This window comes from Meriones unguiculatus, chromosome 17 (assembly GCF_030254825.1).
Source record: "Meriones unguiculatus strain TT.TT164.6M chromosome 17, Bangor_MerUng_6.1, whole genome shotgun sequence".
NCBI lineage: Eukaryota > Metazoa > Chordata > Mammalia > Rodentia > Muridae > Meriones > Meriones unguiculatus.
The window spans coordinates 91,016,194-91,034,030 of record NC_083364.1 but is presented as its reverse complement, the minus strand read 5'-3'; the positions used below and the strand labels follow the sequence as shown (position 1 = coordinate 91,034,030).

Here is a 17,837-nt window from a genome sequence, read left to right as displayed (position 1 = left end):
GACGGAGGAAGCTAAGGCTGGGATACAAAGTAAATAAACTGTAACTAATATAAAAATAAATATTTAATTAAAAATGAATGTTCATGTCATACCAACTCCCCCTTCTTTCATATAATTCTCTGCACTCTGCCGAAGGCTTTGTTATGAGTCTTAGTATCTGCTTTGAAACACTGCTAGGTAGAGTCTTTCAGGGACTCTCTGTGGTAGGCTCCTGTCCTGTTACTTGTTTTCTCCTACATCCAATGCACCTTCCATTTGTCTTTCTAATTAAGGATTGATCATCTAAACCCGGGTCCTCTTTCTTGGATAGGAGCTCCACAAGGACCAAATATATCTGGGCACAGGGGTCTTTTCTGAGACTGACACTCCACCAAGGACCATGTATGGATATAACCTAGAACCTCTCCTCAGATGAAGCCCGTGGTAGCTCAGTAACCAATTGGTTTCCCATAGTAAAGGGAACAGGGACTATTTCTGACAGGAACTCAAGGGCAGGCTCTTTGACCTCCCCACCCCCCAAGGGAGAAGCAGTCCTGCTAGGCCACAGAGGAGGACTTTGCAGACAGTCCTGAAGATACCTGATTAAACAGGGCCAGATGAATGGGGAGGAGGTCCTCCCCAATCAGTGGACTTGGAAAGGGGCAGGGAGGAGATGAGGGAGAGAGGGGGGATTTGGGAGGGAATGAGGGAGCGGGATGCAGCTGGGATACAGAGTTAATAAAATGTAACTAATAATAAAAAAATAAAAAATTAAAAAAATAAAGATAGTAAATGTCAGGACTTACATGTGACCAAAGTTATGTCAATGATACTCCAGATATACTTTGAGAGTTTTTTTCCCCAAAAAACTACATTCCACTTTTCCTTCATTTGCACAAACAAATGTAATTTAGTTGCAGTCGAAATATATAAGTTGATTCTAAGTTTCTTTTATTTACTTGAAATGATGTTAAAAATAAAATATTCAGAATCTGTAACGAATTATTAAAAAATAAATTTTCAGAGGATTTTAGGTGATAAAATATGTTTGAAGTAATAAATAACCATTAATTAACATTTTAGATAGGTTCAGTTGGTATTGTAGATATTACCTCAAAATTACTTGAAAGCAACTATAACAATGGAAGAGCACAAATTGGCAAAGGGTTGTGACGGGTTCATGCCTTATACTGAGTAGGAAGAAAACAATGTTGACTTGACTGAGCAGGCTGTAGGCAAGTTCATTTAACTCCTGATCCCTTCACTTGGGTAAACAGGAACAGCGAGAAACTGAAATCAGGTGATATTTGATATGGGACATGAAAGACAGAGAAAGAGAGTAACAAGAAGAGATTAGGCACAGATGTCATCTGGGAAAGACCTGAAGCTGGATCCCTGTGGAGACAAGTCAAGCTTGAGAGAGTTCTGCCAAGATGCTGAATGGCTTTTTAATCACTGTCATTGTCTCTCTCTCCTCTCGTAACTAGATTGTGTTATGTTGTTAACCAAAATCAATATCACATAATTGAGTGTAAATCCCCAAAGAATTGTGACAGTCAAGCATACTCAAAATCTTATACTTCTAGAAATCAGGTGACAATTTTTGGCTATTGACTATAAGTCAAGTCCCTGACTCACATGATACAAAATCATGTGACTCTTTTGAAAGTACTGATACATTTAATTCTAGGCTATTTTCTAGAGCAAAATGCTCTAGAAAAAATTTAATTTACATTCATGAATACTTAGTGTATTTGGTATTGTCTAATAATAATTCTCTTGAAGTCTATCATTAACTTTGTTCTGGAATATACAGTGACTCTGTCTAATAAGGCTACAGCACTAAGCTCTGAGACAAACTCACTAGGTAGCCAAATAAATCTTAAACGTCCTTAACAGACGTTGGTCAAATGACAGTGGAGAGATGAATGTGTTGTTTCAGGTAATTACCATTCGTGGAATGGCACAAAGGAGGGCACGTGTTTATCACATACTCTACCCAGAGTGTATGAGCTTTGCTCTAAGTGCTGGTGTTCATTCACACTCACACTCTCACCCTGCCACTCCCGACACCATGAGCTACTACAGCGGCTACTATGGAGGCTACGGCTAGGGTGGCTTCAGAGGCCTGGGCTGTGGCTATGGCTGTGGCTGTAACAGCTTCCGCAGACTGGGCTATGGTTGTGGTTATGGAGGCTACGGATATGGCTCTGGCTATGGAGGCTACGGATTTGGCTCTGGCTATGGAGGCTATGGATATGGCTGCTGCCGTCCTTCATGCTGTGGAAGATATGGTTACTCCAGCTTCTACTGAGTGCATTGCTGATATCAGAAGCAAACAGGAGACTTCCAAATATATGGGGTCCTATTCTTTGCTCTTATTCCAGACATGATCTTATTTCAGACAGACATGTATCCATTTTCTGTGACATTAATTTATACAAATTAGCAATGCTTTAACAGCTTCTGTGAACATTTTGTATCTCTGTACAAATATTTAACCTCTCCAAACCATTACCAAAATGCATATTTAATATGAATAAAACCTTTAATTTACTGTTTTGTTTTTTTAAATTACTGTCACCATATTATGTTTCTAGCAGTATCTTAGATAAAAATTATACTTTATTATCTAATAAATATTTGATTTTTTACCATTACTTTAACATCTTATTTTGAAACTAATATAAATATTAGGAAGTGTTCATATCTTGCTGCACACTTCTGCTTGATGAAAATGATTCTAACTCATTTTCTAACTAATTCTACACAAGCTGTGAAGAACAAATAGGAATAACTCGCTTCCATTTGCTCATTCAAGATATGAGCCCTCTCAAATGCCTCTCAACCTCCAAAGTTCAGTCACTGATGAAGCGCCTTCTTCTGTTTTGCTGTTAAACATTGTTATTGGATGCATCTTCTTCTGGTAATACTGTTGTAGCCAATCAGAACATTGCCTGTTCCTAACCTTTGTCTTAGGGAATTGTAGGCATAGGTGAGTCTTACTCCCTTCCTTAGCCATCTCTGCAGCTCCAAGAATACATGATCTTTTGTTCCAATGATAATTACTGATATTAACTCTGAAATCATGTATACACACACACACATACATGAGCATGTGAGCAGACACACATGCAAGCGCACGCAGACACACACACACACACACACACACACATTTGTTGTTATAAAGTGACTTTTAAGAGTGAAAGCCAGATGTTAAAGAAGTAGAATGGTAGAAATGTAAAGAAAAATTGTATTGATAGGATAAGTGACCAAATTAGCATGGGAGTAGAAGCTGGAGAAGCAGCCATGCTGCCATGAGTTCTATTTGTTTGTCAATGGTCTGCAAAGTCCAGCTACAAAGGTGAGAGGAGAAGACCAGGCCCAAACCAAAAATTTAAAAACAAACAAGCAAACAAACAAACACCCTAACCAAGCAAGCAAGCAAGCAAGCAAACAAAAACATAGGAAAGGAGAGGTGGAGGGTCCATGTAGACAACAGGCAGACAGCGGTTGAGTAAGCCATATTAAGGACCAAACCAGGTTAAGCCCAGGGGCAGTTATAAATTCTCTGTGGCGTGGTCTTTTATGCACATAGTGGGTGTTCAAATAACAGGTCCCTTGGAATCAATACCATCATAATCCTAGGTGTACACCTTTTTTGTGGTGTTCAGATGAGGTAATTATACTTTTTACTTGGTTTGATATATCTAATTTATGCCTGCTTTTCATTGATATTATATTAACAAGCACACATATCCATATAGTCCCAATATGTATCAATAAATTAATAGGATAGCATTATGTCTACTGCTAGGAATAAATGATTTGTCAGTGCTGCATAAGTTGTTCCAAATGTATTTCAAGTGTCCACCCAGGCACACAGTTGTCCTCCATCTTTATTATTTTTTAATTAATTATTTTTATATATTTTTTAAATAATTCATTCACTTTTATCCCAAATCTCATCTCCTCTTGGTCTCACCCTCCCTCTCTCTTTCCTCTATACCTCTTCCCTAGTCCACTGAAATGGGGAATCCTCCTCTTCTACCATCTAGCCCTAGCCTATCAAATCTCATCAGGACTGCCTGGGTCTTCTTCTGTCAGGATGGGATGTGATCAAAGAGCAGGCAACAGAGTTCATGCCAGAGACAGTCCCTAGTCCCCTTACTAGGGGAGCCACATGGAGACTTAGCTGCTTATGGAATTCATCTTAACAGGGCGTCTGGATCTTTTCCATACATGGTCCTTGATTGGTGCATCATTTTCTGCATGGCCCCCTGGGCCTAGATCTGTTGGCTTTGTTGGTCTCCTTGTGGAGCTCCTGTCTCTCCAGGTCCTCTATCCTACCTTTTTCCATAGGATTCTCTGTGCTCTGGCCAGCATTTTTATGAGTCTGCTTATGCCTCAGTACCCTGCTGGGTCAAGTCTTTCAGAGGACATCTATGATAGGCTCTGGTCCTGTTCTCTCTCTTCAACTGCTTCTGGTGTCTATTCTGTCTGTCCTTCTGATTGAGAATTAAGCATTCTCCATAGGGTCCTCCTTGTTATTTAGCTTCTTTAAGTCCATGAATTTTAGTATGGTCATTGTATATTATATGGCTAATATCTGCATATAATTGTATATTATATGGCTAATATCTCATATAAGTGAGCTAATATCGGCATATAATATCTGCAGATATTCTTACTATAATATCTGCATGTCTTTCTGCTTCTGGGTTAATGTACTAAGAATGATTTCTTAGTCCCATCCATTTGTATGCAAATTTCACAATTTCCTTGTTTTTAATAGTTGAATAGTATTCCATTGTGTAAATATACTACAGTTTCTATATCCAGTCTTCAGTTGAGGGACACTTAGGTTATTTCCAAATTCTGGCTATTACAAATAAAGCTGCTATGAACATAGTTGAGCAAATGGTCTTTGTTGTATGGTGGAACATCTTGCATGTAAATGCCCAAGAGTGGTTTAACTGGGTCTTAGGTAGCACTATTCCCAATTTTCAGACAAAGTGCCAGATTGATTTCCAAAATGGTTGTACAAGTTTGCAATCCCACCAGCATTTGAGGAGGGTTCCCCTTTCTTCATGTCATGGCCAACATGTGCTGTCACATGAGCTTTATTTATTTTAGCCATTATGATAAGTGTTTAAGATAGAATTTCTGAGTCATTTTGATTGGTGTTTCCCTAATGACTAAGGATGTTGAACATTTCTTTACGTGTTTCTCCTCCACTTGACATTCCTCTGTTGAAAATTCTCTGTTTACTCTGTATCCCATTTTTAATTGGATTGTTTGGTTTGTTGATCTTTAATTTCTTAAGTTATTTATATATTTTGGGTATTAGCCCTCTGTAGGATGTAAGGTTGATAAAGATCTTTTCCCAAGGCTGAAGAGATGGCTCAGCACTGTCAGCAATTTCAGAGGTCTTGAGTTCAATTCCCAGCAATCACATGGTGGCTTATAACCATCTACACTGGGGATCTGATGCCCTCTTCTGGCTTGTAGGTGTACATACAAAAAGAGCACTCATCTATGTAAAACCAACCAAAAAAAAAAAAAAAAGACCTTTTTCCACTCTGTAGGCTATCATTTTGTTCTGTTGACAGTTTCATTTGCTTTACAGAAATTTGTTTGTTTGTTTGTTTCATGAGGTCCCATTTATTAATTGTTGGTCTTAGAGCCTGAGCTGTTGGTGTTTTGTCAAGGAAGTTGTCTCCTGTGCCAACGAGGTCAAGGCTTTTCCCCAATTTTTCTTCTAACAAGTTTAGTGAGTCCAATTTTATGTTAAAGTCTTTGATCCACTTGGACTTTAATTTTGTGTGGGTGATAAACATGGATCTATTTGTATTTTTCTACATGTCCACATCCAGTTAGACCAGGACAATTTGTTAAAGATGCAATATTTTTCCATTGTATTGTTTTGGCTGCTTTGTCAAAAATAAGGTGTCCATAGTTGTGTGGATTTATTTTGGGATCTTTGATTAAATTCAATTGATTTACCAGTCTGTTTCTATGCCAGTACCAGGCAGTTTTTATGACTGTTGCTCTATAGTAAAGCTTGAGATCAGAGGTGGAGATACCTCTAGAAAATCTTTTATTGTAGAGGATTGTTTTAGCTATTTTGGAATTTTTTTTGTTTTTCTATACAAATTTCAAAATTGTTCTTTCCAGTTCTTTAAAGAATTGTTTTGTTATTTAATGAGAATTGCATTGAAACTGTACATTTCTTTTGGTAGGATGGCCATTCTTACTATGTGGATCCTACTGATCCATGGGCAGCGAAGATGTTTTCATCTTCAGATGGTCTCTTATAAAGACAACCTATTTGCCATCACCATGATGCAAGAAACACAAATGACTTAGTGTCCTACAAAATAATTGATGGAAGCAGGTATGTATGTGTGTGTATGCGCATGTATGCAAGTGTGTGTGTATGTGTGTGTGTGTGTGTGTGTGTGTGTGTGTGTTGGGTATCATTCTGATTCCTTTTCAATTCATTAAATGATCCTTAATGTTCTATAGTCATTCTCCACTGTGGACGGCACAAAGTGAAATGTTAGTTAATAGTACACAGGACTCTTTAATGATAAGAGATTTTATGGTTGAGAATGATCCTATTATGATTCAAAAGATCGTAACTCTTTCTTCCCAGAGATTTTCTACTCAGAACTCCCTTAAGGCCATGCAGAACTAGTTGGCTTGCTGCTTTCTCTACAATTTATTCTTTCTAGTTCAGGACATCAACAGTAAATCTGGACTGGATCTTTCTCCAAGTTTCTTAGCCAATATATAAAATAACCATATGTGCATCCAGTTAATTCAAATTTGACCCCCACTATCGATGTCAGAGATCTTTGTTCACTTCTGTACACTTAAAAGAGAAGAATAGCTGTTCGAATGAATTTTTATGGAATAAATTATATTGTGTATTTATATGTTATGTTTCAAATCAAACAATAGAAATAGAGCAAGGCAAGAGGGAAGGTAAAGAGGAAGAAAGAAGGAAGGACAAAAGGAAAAGAGATAGAGAGAAAAAGAAGAGAAAGGGGGAGGACAAGTTGGTGGCACCAGGAGAACACTGCCTCTGAGGAGCAGGACAACATTTTCCATACAGCGACCACGACACTGAACTCTGGGCCCTAAAACAACAGTGATCCTGTTTCCAAGGTGAGAGAAAACCTCCATGGCATGGGAATCAGTCTGGTCCACTCTCAGGTCAGCCAGGCAAAACCCAGAAGAGATCCCAGGTAGCACAGGCACTAGGTCACCAGACCAGAGCCACAGGCCTGCATGTCCTGATCACCTTCCCAGGCTGAAGGGTGGGCATTAAAACACCAGAGACTGGGAGTCCTAGTCGCAAGAAAAACCCACAGGAAAGGAAGGCAACGGTACTGGTCACAGGTCACCCAGTCTTTACCTGGAAAAGGTCTCGCAGCCTGGCTGGTACAAGCCGCCATCACTGAACTGAGCTCAAGCCGCAAGCACAGAGAGTTGTTGTGTGCCCAGCTCTCTGGCACAGGCAGAGATGTGTGCCCCAGGGCAACAGAGACCAGGAGTCTCTGTCAGGAGTAAAACCCACAGGGAAGGAAGGAAATGGGGAGCCGTATTAGGTCATCTAGTATATCCCAGGAAAATGTCCCGCAGACTAGGAGGCGAGCGCACCACCAGCCCACAGACCTGCTCTGTATCAACTATTCCTCACAGACAGAACTGTGTGCCCCAGGACACCAGAGACTTGGAGTCACTGTCCGGAGAAATCCTCACAGGGAACAAAGCAAAGGGTACAGAATTAGGCCACCCAGTATATCCCTGGAAAACATCCCGCAGACTGGCCCAACCCAGGGACCTGCTGTGCACCAGATAGCCTGCTGTCTGAGTGAGTACCAGGAGAGCCATACTCACCCAACACAGATTACTGCTTGGGTACTGGGGCACAGAGCCACAACCTCGACCTACAAATGCCCGGGATCTTTGAGATCAACCCACAAATTCTGCTCCAAGGGGCGACCAGTTATCCATAACAAAACTGACCAAACCACAGGACACCCAGGTTACAGCAGCAGCTCACTAATTTACATCACGAAACCGAGAAGCATGGCAGCTGTCTCCAGGACTTCTGCAGGTGAGAGGAGAGCCCTCTCAACTAACAAGGACCACAGCTACCACTCAGTTCTCTATGCCTGAGGTGAGCTGTGGCAACTCCTGAAAAACACCAGCCATATAGTGACTATACCCAAAAAGCTGAGGAGGCTTCCTTCAGGAAAAACCATCTTCCTGCCAAGGGGATTCTCTCCACCACAGGAGTCCAGAAGCCATCAAAACTAACTCCAAACATGTAAGATAGCCCAATGGGTAGAGGCTCAACCAACAAAAGATATAGCAAGATGGCATTTTGAGAACCCAGTTATCCAGGGAAAAGTAGCCTTGGATACCCCAGCATAATTGAAATTCAAGAAGATGACCTAACATCTATGCTCATGAGGAGGATAACAGAGGAAACAAATGAAATGGGTAAAGACCTAGAGGAAGATAAACTCAAACAGATATGGCCATCCATAAAGAAATAGAAGATGATAAAGAAAAACAGATTATGGCCATCCATGAAGAAATACAGGAAGTTGCAGCCAAACAGTTTGTGGCCTTTAGAGAGGAAATGCTTAAATCACTGAAAGAAATAAAAGAAACAGAGGATTGTTCAAACAAACAGCTGAAGGAATTGATGGAAAAACATGAAAATACAGACAGGTGAAGGAAATCAACAAAATGGCTCAAGACCTAAAGATAGAATTGGAAAAATTGAAGAAAACACAAATGGAGGAAACTGTGGAGAGAAAGAACTTAAGGAAGAAAATAGGAACTACAGAGGTAAGCATAACCAATAGACTACAAGAGATGGAAGAAATAATCTCAAGTATGGAAGATACAATGGAAGAAATAGATGTATCTGTCAAAGAAAATGTTAAATCTAAAAAATTCCTGACACAGACCATTCAAGAAAGTCAAGAAAACATAAAAAGACAACACCTAAGAATGGTAGGAATAGAGGGAAAATAAGATTCCCTCCTCCAAGGCCCAGAAAATATTTTCAATAAAATCATTGAAGAAAATTTCCCAACTTAAAGGAGAAGCCAATAAGAATACAAGAGGTCTACAAAACACCCAATGAATTAGACCAGAAAAGAAAATCCTCCCACCACATAATAATCAAAACAGTAAGTATACAGAACAAAGGAAAAATTACTAAAAGCTGAAAGGGAAAAAGGCCAAGTAACATATAATGGCAAACCCATCAGAATTATACCTGAATTCTCAACAGAGACTATGAAAGGCAGAAGGGCCTGGACGGATATCATGCAGACCCTAAGAGAACAAAGATGTCAGCCCAGGCTACTATAACCAGCAAAACTCTCAGTTCTTATAGATGGAGAAAATAAGATACTCAATCACAAAAACAAATTTCAACAATACCTACACACAAATCCAGCATTACAGAAGACACTAAAAGGGAAAATAGAACCCTAGAAAACTAGCCACTTTCAAGAGAACACAGGAAATAATTAACAGTAGAACAAAAAACAACCAAGCACATCACATAACCTTATGACCACAGCCAACATCAAAACCAAAGGATCTAACAGCCACTGGTCATTAATATCTCTCAACAACAATGGACTCAATTCTCCAATAAAAAGACACAGACTAACAGAATGGATGCATAAACAAAACCCAGCAATCTGTTGCATACAAGAAACACACCTAAGTCAGACCTAAAGATAGACATTACCTGTGGGTAAAGGGTTGGAAGATGGCTTTCCAAGCAAATGGCCCCCAAAAGCAAGCAGGAGTAGCCATTCTAATATCTGATAAAATAGACTTTCAAGCAAAATTAATCAAAAGAGATGGGGAAGGACACTTCATACTCACCAAGAGAAAATTCCACCAGGAAGACATCACAATCCTGAACAACTATGCCCCACATACAAGGGCACCCACATTTTTAAAAGAAACATTGATAAAACTTAAACCACACATAGATCCCCACACATTAATAGTGGGAGACTTCAACACCCCACTCTCAACAAAGGACAGGTCAACAAGACAGAAATTAAACAAAGAAAGAATGTCTCTAACAGAGGTCATGAATCAAATGGACCTAACAGACATTTACAGAACCTTTCACCCAAGCACAAAAGAATTTACCTTCTTCTCAGCACCTCATGGAACCTTCACCAAAATAGACCATATAGTTGGTCACAAAGCAAGCATCAACAGATACAAGAAGATTGAAATAACCCCTTGTATACTATCTGATTACCACGGAATAAAGCTCGACCTCAACAAAAATAGAAATAGCAAAAAGCCTAAACTCATATGGAAATTGAACAACTTGTTGCTAAATGACAGCTTGGTCAGGAAAGAAATAAAGAAAGAAATTAAAGTCTTCCTAGATCCAATTAAAATGAAGGCACAACATACCAAAAATTGTGGGACACAATGAAAGCAGTGGTAAGAGAAAAGTTCACAGCACTAAGTGCCTTCAAGGAGAAAGTCAAAACAGCTCATTAAAGCAACTTAATGGTTCACCTAAAAACCCTAGAAAAAGAAGAAGCAGACACACCAAAAAGGAGTAGACAGCTAGAAATAATCAAACTCAGGGCTGAAATCAATTGTTTAATTTGTTTCAAATTTAATTTGTTTCAATTAGAAACAAATTAAACAGTTCAAAGAATCAATGAAACCATGAGCTGGTTCTTTGAGAAAATCAACAACATAGACAAACCCTTAGCCAAGCTAACTAAAAGGCAGAGAGACACCATCCAAATCAACAAAATCAGAAAGGCAAAAGGGGACATAACTACAGACACTGAGGAAATCCAAACAATCATTAGGACTTACTTCAAAAGTCCGTATGCCACAAAATTTGAAAATCTAAATGAAATGGAAATTTTCTTGATTGATTCTGCTTACCAAAACTGAATCAAGACCAGGTAAATTAATTAAATAGTCCTATATACCCCAAAGAAATAGAAGCACTCATCGAATCTCTCCCATCCAAAAAAAGCCCAGGTTTCAGCACAGAATTCTACCAGACCTTCAAAGAAGAGCTAACTCCAGTTCTCTTCAAACTATTCCACAAAATAGAAACAGAAGGAACACTACCAAACTCATTCTATGAAGCCACAGTCACCTTGGTACCTAAATCTCACAAAGAGCCAACAAAAAAAGAGAATTTCAGGCCAATCTCCCTTATGAACATTGATGCAAAAAATACTCAACAAAATACTTGCAAACAGAATACAAGATCACATCAAAGATATCATCCACAATGACCAAGTAGGCTTCATCCCAGGTATGCAGGGGTGGTTCAATATACAGAAATCCATCCACCATATTAAGAAACTGAAAGAAAAAAAAAACATGATAATCTCTTTAGATGCTGAAAAAGCATTTGACAAAATCCAACATCTATTCATGTTTAAAGTCTTGGAAAGATCAGCGATACAAGGCACATATCTAAATATAGTAAAGGCAATATATAGCAAGCCAATATCCAACATCAATCTAAACAGAGAGAAACTTACAGCAATCCCACTAAAACCAGGGACAACCAAGGCTGCCCACTCTCTCCATATCTCTTCAATATAGTCCTTGGTAGAGCAATGTCTGGATGTCTTTTCTAGAGCAATAAGACAGTTGAAGAAGATTAAGAGGATACAAATTGGAAAGGAAGATGTAAAATTATCACTATTTGCAGATGATATTATGGTATACCTGAGTAACAACAAAAATTCTACCAGGGAACTCTTACAGCTGATAAACACCTTCAGCAAAGTGGCTGGATTCAAAATTAACTCCAAAAATTAGTAGCCCTCCTGTATACAAAAGACAAAAGGATGAGAAAGAAATTGGGGAAACACGCTTCACAATAGCCACAAAGGACATAAAGTACCTTGGTGTGAACCTAACCAAGAAAGTCAAAGACTTGTATGAAAAAAATTTCCAGTTGCTGAAGAAAGAATTAGAAGAAGATATCAGAAGATCGAAAGATCTCCCATGCTCATGGCTTGGCAGGATTATTATAGTAAAAATGGCCATCTTACCAAAACCAATCTACAGATTCAATGCAATTCCCATCAAATTACCAACACAATTCTTTACAAACCTGGAAAGAAAAATTCTCAACTTCATATGGAATAACAAGAAACATAGAATTGCTAAAACAGTCCTCTATAATAAAAGATATTCAGGAAGATTTTCCATCTCTGATCTTAAGCTCTACTATAGAGCAACAGTAATAAAAACTACATGGTACTGGCATAGAAACAGAATTGTGGATCAATGGAACTGAACAGAAGACCTAGAAATAAACCCATAAACTTATGGACACCTGATATTTGGTAAAAATTCCAAAACCATACAATGGAAAAAAGATAGCATCTTCAACAAATGGTGCTGGTCCAACTGGATGTCTACATGTAGAAAAATGTAAATAGATCCATACTTATTACCCTGTACAAAACTAAAGTCCAAGTGGATCAAATACCTCAACATAAAACCTGATACTGTAAATTGGTTAGAAGAAAAAGTGGGGAACAGCCTAGAACTCATTGGCACAGGAGACAACTTCCTGAACAGAACACCAACAGCACAGGCTCTAAGAGCAACAATCAATAAATGGGACTTCATGAAACTGAAAAGCTTATGTAAAGCAAAGGACACCGTCATCAAAACAAAACGACTGCCTACAGATTGGGAAAGAATCTTCACCAACCCTTTTTCTGACAGAGGGCTAATATCCAGTATATATAAAGAACTAAAGAAACTGAAAAGCAGCAATCCAAGTAATCAATTAAAAAATGGGGAACAGAGCTAAACAGAGAATTCTCTGTAGAGGAATTTCGAATGGCAGAGAAACACTTAAAGAAATGCTCAACCTCATTAGCCTTTAGAAAAATGCAAATCAATACAACCTTGAGATTTCACCTTACACCCATCAGAATAGCCAAGATGAAAAACTCAAGTGACAACACAGCTGGAGAGGCTGTGGAGAAAGGGGAACCCTCCTCCCCTGCTGGTGGGAATGTAAACTTGTACAACCACTCTGGAAATCAATCTGGTGCTTTCTCAGACAACTAGAAATAGTGCTTCCTCAAGATCCAGCCATACCACTCCTAGGCATATATCCAAAAGAGGCTCAAGTACACAATAAGGACATTTGCTCAACCATGTTTGTAGCAGCTTTATTGTAATAGCCAGAAGCTTGAAACAGCCCAGATACCCTCAACTGAAGAATGGATGCTGAAATTGTGGTTCATCTGCATGATGGAATATTACTCAGTAATGAAAAATAAGGAAATCATGAAATTTGCAAGTAAATGGTGGGACCTGGAAAGGATCATCCTCAGTGAGCTGTCCCAGAGGCAGAAAGATACACATGGTATATACTCACTTATACAGACATATAATATAGGATAAACCTACTAAAACCTATACCTCTAAAGAAACTAATCAAGAGAGAGGACCCTGACTAAAATGCTCAATCCCCATCCTGAAAGGCAAAGAGGAAGGACATCAGAAGAAGGAGAAAACAGGAAACAACGTAGGAACCTGACACAGTGGGCCTTTAAAAGGCTCTGCCTTGCAGACTATGAAAGCAGACACTGACACTTATGGCCAACTGTTGGGCAGTGTGAATGGAATCTTATGTAAGAAGTGGGAAATAGTAAGAACTGGAGAGCACAGGAACCCCACAAAGAGAGCAACAGATCCAGAAAATTTGAACACAGACTTCTTCCCAGAGACTCATACTCCAACCAAGTACCATGCATCGAGATAACCTAGAACCCCTGCACATATGTAGCCCATGGCAGTTTAGTGTCCAAGTGGGTTACATAGAAATGGGAAGAGGGACTGCCTCTGACATAATCTGATTGGCCTGCTCTTTGATCACTTCCCCCTGAGGGGGGAGCAAGCCACAGAAGATGACAATGCAGCCACTCCTGATGAGATCTGATAGACTAAATTCAGAAGGAAGGAGAGGAGGACCTCCCCTATCAGTGGACTTGGGGAGGGGCATGCTCGAAGAAGGGGGAGGGAGGGTGAGATCAGGAGGGGAGGAAGGTGGGGCTTATGGGGATACACAGTGAATAAAGTGTAATTAATAAAAAAGAAGAGAGAGGAAGTTTTTACAATAATTATGATTGCTTTTTAATTGAACTTGTTTTGTTAACAAAAACAATTATTGAATTAATACAAAAATATATAGTTGAGGAGAAAAAATGAAGAGAAGGAAATTTTCCTCTTTTGAATTTGGAGGAAGGAAGGAATTAATTCACAAATGAAGGGCTGAGTCACTTATTTACATGCCTCTGAATTTTTGTAATAATTAAATGGGAAACAAAGATAATTGGTTTCTAAGTATTGTCAAAGTGGAAGAAAGGGGTAGAAAGACATTCCAGTACAACTCATTTGTAAATACAATAATTAATTTTGTTACTAAAGCTTAGAAATTGCATGTTCTAAATACCCTGAACAGAGTTATTCCACAGGTTATGCTCTGAAATATTCCCTGTGTGTTAATGGCTGTGGTTACCATTCAGTATGATTTATGATCTTGAGCTTTCATTTTTTATTGTCAACTCTAAAATTTAACGGCATGTAAACACACATTTGCTCTCTAGGGGATGTTATTATGTTTAGAGATTGCCCTGTTGACACATTTAAAAAAAATGGTCGATGTTTTTATTATTTAGAACATATAACATGTGATTGCTCACCATAATTTTCTGCAGACAGTCATTGCATTGACTAAACATGACCTTGTCTAGCATCTACATTTGTTTTAAATGCTGGCCTCATTTGAAGGCTTTTTAAAAATTCATTTCTGTTGAAAACTGTCAAGATGCTATTAAAATTGACTTGTACCCAATGTAATTAGTGCTTCTGAACATCATGGCTTTTAGAAGCAAATTTCAAAAGCTATATTTACCATCTTGATCACATTGCTAAGAAATTGGAAGCAAGAAACCAGAAATACATTTTCATATTGAGGTCTTTAAAGTAGTTCTATTATAGGCAACCAAATTTTTGTTTCCATCTAATGCATTGGTTCTCAGTCTTCTTTATGCTGTGATTCTTTAATGCAGTTCCTCATTTTGTGGTGGCCCCCAAATATAAGATAGTGCTGTTGCTACTTCATAACTGTATTTTTGCTACTGTTATGATCGTAATATAAATTTATGATAGGCAGGATATCAGGTAAATGACTGCAAAGTGGTCATGACTCACAGGTTGAGAACTGCTGATATAGTGCATTACTCACCTATCAGAACATTAGAACATGTGCAAACAGAAGGCTATTTGCATATGGAAGGCATGGGTTCTTCTTTTAGGACAGGCTGGCACTAACACAGTGGTGCTGGGTGTTGGGCAGGACAATGTCTTACTGCTTAGTAATGCCTTAGTCTTGCCTTCAACTTAAAACTTACCCTCCTTAAGACCTCAAAGAAGGATTTGGGGTATCACTAGATCTCACTGTCCTTCCAAATGTAACTACACTAAATGTATCTCATTTGTCTGCTGAGGTGCAAGTCATGATTTTTATTACTATTATGGGTGGGGTGAATGGTTTCATAGTGTTCCTGTGAATGTCAGAAGACAAGGTACACATCTCTCCCTACCGTTCTACCACATGGCGTTCCAGGCTTGAGCTCAGTCACCAGGCTTGGCAGTAAATGCCTTTACCAACTAAGCCATCTCACAGGTCCTCTAGGTCCTTATTTTGAAGGGTTTAATAATGCTAATTGCAACTAACCTGCCAGTGGACCTATATTAAAGGAAGAAATAGGAACATGAATACTTTTTTGAAGTAAAAACATATGAAAAGTGATTGTTTACCTTCACTGAAAGCTGTTTGTAAGGAATAAATCATAGACACTGGCTTTTGCTCAGAATGTCTGGACCTGCTCATTTATTACTGTTTGTCACTGTAACTTCTAACTCTGCCATTTTTGTTAGTCTCTTTGTTAAAAGCCTTTTGTTTAAGAGGGTTCCACCTTATTTGTGTGACAAATGTTCCTGTCATTATAATGCAGCTTTCAATATGCTAAAATTAAAAGAAATCTGAGAAAATCTAGGTCAAGTTCCATAGTGTTACAGTAAAGTTCATTTATCAGATATGAGACTCAATGAAATATCAAATGCAGCAAGATACTTACTTAGATGAGCCATGAGTGAATGTCTTTACATTCACTCCCTCACCAGATTACATGTTCCACTCTTTATTTCTCTTCTTGGAAGGCAAACTACTGTGATGAGGGACCATGTTTCCAACCCAGGAGCTTTTGGGGGACATTCAAGTCAGAGCTGCATATGCATAAACTGCAACTGCATAAGCTGTAAAGCCCACAATTTCCTTCTACAGTGTTCTCTTAGGAAGAACACTTTTACCTTCAAATTTTTCTTGCTCATTTGGGTACTGTGGCATCCACCATTACCTCTCATCATATTTGCATTACAACATTGTCTGGAGGACCCTGGACCTGATCTGCATGGTACCATAAGCTGTCTTCCAGGAAACTGAGCTTCATGCTTTTAAAACCTTAAAAGTCAACAAATCAAATCATTTTTACAGCAAAGCTAGATCTTTAACTCAAGAATCCTGAGACTCTTACCCAAGGTCCTCCTTCTTGCTTAGCTTCTTTAGGTGTACAGATTTTAGTATGTTTATCCAATATTATATGTCTAACATTCACTTATGAGTATGTACCATGTCTGTCTTTCTACTTCTGGGATACCACCCTCAGGATGATCTTTTCTAGTTCCATCTATTTGCCGACAATTTCATGATTTCCTTGTTTTTAATTGTGTAAATGTAATTAGCATTAAAAATAATTCTCTCTTCTTACATATGATTCCTTGCACTCTGCCCAAGGTTTGGTTATGAGTCTCAGCATCTGCTTTGATACACTGCTAGGTAGAGTCTTTCAGAGGCCCTCTGTGGTAGGTTCTTGTCTCGTTACTTGTTTTCTCCTACTTCCAATGTCCATCTCAATTGCCTTTCTAAGTGAGGATTGATCATCTTATCCTGGGTCCTCTTTCTTGTTTAGGTATACAGATTTTAGTACATTTATCCTATCTTATAGGTCTAGTATCCACTTATAAGTGAGTATATTTCATGTGTGTCTTTCTGCTTCTGGGATACATCACTCAGGATGATCTTTTCTAGATCTTACCATTTGCCTGGAATCATATGAAAGAAGGGAGAGATAGTATGACCTGTAGAGGACAGGAGCTTCACAAGGATGTCACCCATGGCAACTCAGTATCCAAGTGGATTCCCTAGTAAGGGGAACAGGGACTGTTTCTGACATGAACTCAATGACATCGCCTCCCTTCTCCCCCCAAGGGAGGAGCAGCCTTGCTAGGCCAGAGAGGAGGACATTGCACCCAGGCAGACATTCTGAGCAAAAACCAGTGTCTAAGGTTTTGAATTCTGCCCCATTTCTCACTGTCTAGCATCTTTCCTTGAAAGTTTTTTTTTTTTTTTAATTTGGAGAAACTTGACACAAGAAACCTTCCTTAAGTTGTTGAAACTCAAATCTGTTGCCATTCTGTAGGGACGCTGCAAAGCAATAAAAGATAACCTGTCAAATGGAGGCCTGAGGTAAATAACAAAAATCACTGTTGTAGAAGAATGTCCATGTCAAGAAGTGTGATTAGTTATGTAAAATTCATATAACCAGGCATACAATAGTTCTTGAGCCTAACTTTCGAACTTCCCACAGTCTCACTTGCCTTCTTATGTCCATGCTTGTTAAATGGGTCTGGATGTGTCTCTGCATGACAGGCAA

General features: G+C 38.8%; 1 pseudogene; it reads left to right on the top strand.

Moving 5' to 3' along the window:
• The first annotated feature begins 2,053 nt into the window (after positions 1-2,053).
• Positions 2,054-2,293, top strand: LOC132648803 (keratin-associated protein 19-3-like; annotated as a pseudogene).
• Positions 2,294-17,837: the final 15,544 nt, after the last annotated feature.